Source organism: Bombus impatiens, unplaced genomic scaffold, assembly GCF_000188095.3.
Source record: "Bombus impatiens unplaced genomic scaffold, BIMP_2.2 scf_0478, whole genome shotgun sequence".
In the NCBI taxonomy this organism is placed as follows: Eukaryota; Metazoa; Arthropoda; class Insecta; order Hymenoptera; family Apidae; genus Bombus; species Bombus impatiens.
The window spans coordinates 1,473,850-1,476,016 of NT_176897.1; positions in this window are offsets into that span (position 1 = coordinate 1,473,850).

A 2,167-nucleotide genomic window follows, 5' to 3' on the forward strand; every position below is an offset into this window, starting at 1 on the left:
GCCGATCGGCTACGCGGGTTTAAACGTTAAATATGTGGCCGATAAAACGCAACGGGTTCGATAACACCGGCTGCACGGCGCGGCGTGTCGTAGCCTCGATTAACCAACACGATCTGTGTCGCGAAAAGAAGTTTCGCGCAAATAGAATACCAGCCGTGGTATCAACGCGGTGGACTCGAGGCGAGGATGTTCGCGTTAGAAAATTACAAATCGTTGGTGACGGGAAGGCGTTTAAACGTTTTTCAGAATGATAAATGCGTCCGTACGACAACGAACTGTCCCAGAGGTTTCCCGGCGTGCAATCGCTTTAGGTGATTCAGGCTTGTCTAGGAGGTATAAAGAGCGAGTTTGCGCCCATGGGGAGACCCACGATGCCCTGACAAACGACCATGGTATTCGGATGTCGATCTCTGTCGAGATTCTCGTCCGGACCGCGTTTTCTCCGTTTCACTTTCGTCGCGGTAAAACTTTTAATCGCGGCGCACTTACGCTGCCAGCAATGTCACCGTTAAACTCTCCGTCGCTTCTTTGTTTCCCTTTTCATCAGTTTTTCCAGGTCAGCGACGCTTCGTTAATTACGGCTTGCCCACACGATCGTTAACCCGCTTCGGTTTTAACTACCCGACCGAATTCTTCGTATCGAAACATTCGCGCTTTCGCGCCTCGTGTTTTCGATAATCCCTCGTTTTTACTCTTCCCTTTCTATTCTTTTTTACTCTCACCTGTATTCTCCGCTACACCGCCGTGCGACCAACGTTACGTTCTGAAATTTGTCTCGCCTCTATCGAAAATCGAAGGCTAACCTCGCCTTCTATACTCGTCGGCCTTCGATACCCGATCCCCTTCTACAGATTTCCGCGACTTAACTCAATACCCGTGTGTATGGTCCACGGAGAATTCGCACGTCGATATCTAGATTTGCCTTATTGCCTCTACCCTTTTGCCGCTTGATACGCTACTATCGTCCCGTTCTTCTCTCGTTCTGGCTGAGAAGCTCGATCCCGTGTACCGTATCTTATTCCATTTTCCTCCTTCGACAAAATATTCCATTGAAAAGCAACTTTTTCAACGGTCGACGATTCCCAACTCGATTCCCATTCGCAGAACGGACTGTCTCGATTTTATCAAACGGATACATTGTTCCTTTCGATTCTGAAATTTCACCCGCGCCATTCTCTTTCTCTCTCTCTATTCCCATTCAAACGATTCATACGTACAGGAAATTTCTATGTATTAGCGTTTTTCCCCTCGAGCTTCCGAGGGTAGCGCGTTCCAAAGGACTACTCGGCGTATTAATTTAACAACGCGTTTGTTAATGTTACTAGCGGTCGTTGCCTCGAACTCTCCGTCGACTCGACCGATCGCTCGCGACTACCGAACTCCTCGCAAATCGACTCATGACTAACAACCGACTGAGGTACCGAAGGCGTATCGAAGTTTCTCGACCCTTTCGGCCCGTCGACACTTTATACGCTTTATAGCAGCACTGTATGTATCTCGTCGGTCTTTCCGCGATACTACGATAAGGACGAAAGAAGCCGCTGGAGAGAGAATCGTCGTGCCAGGGCCGAGAAACGCGTCGAGTTCGTCGTTAGTCGTAGTTTCAGCAAGATGACGGTTCCTTAGGATTATCGCGGATCCCGGGACGTAACAACGGCCTCGTGCCGCTACACACAGCCAACGACTAATCTTCGGAATCTTAGAAATTTGCGTACCGACTAATTCGTTTCTTCGAATGCCCTGTCTCGTTCTCCAAGAATTTCCTTTTATTCTTCCTTCTTTCCTTATTCTTTTCGTTCTGATTTTCCACGTTCGATATTCGAACGAAATATTCTTTCATCTTTCATTCTGCTTTCCTTTTCACCTTGCTCCCTTCTCTACGAGCCAGTTTAAGTTTCTTATCTAGTACGGATAAATGGTATCGTTCGTTTATTTGTCACCTCGTGTTCTCCGCTTGTTTCTTTGCTACGTAGCGTTCGAGTTTGTCGGGATGGAAAATTTCGTCCGTTAATTAACAATCTCGTTATCTTCGCGGACGATTGCACAGACCGAAGCACTCGACATTAATTTGGCGTAACGCGCCGCCTCTACGGAGAACCATTTTCCTCCTGTTTGATTTCTACTACTTACCGCCACGATTGCCCCTCTTCGAGGGGCCGATGAAAAA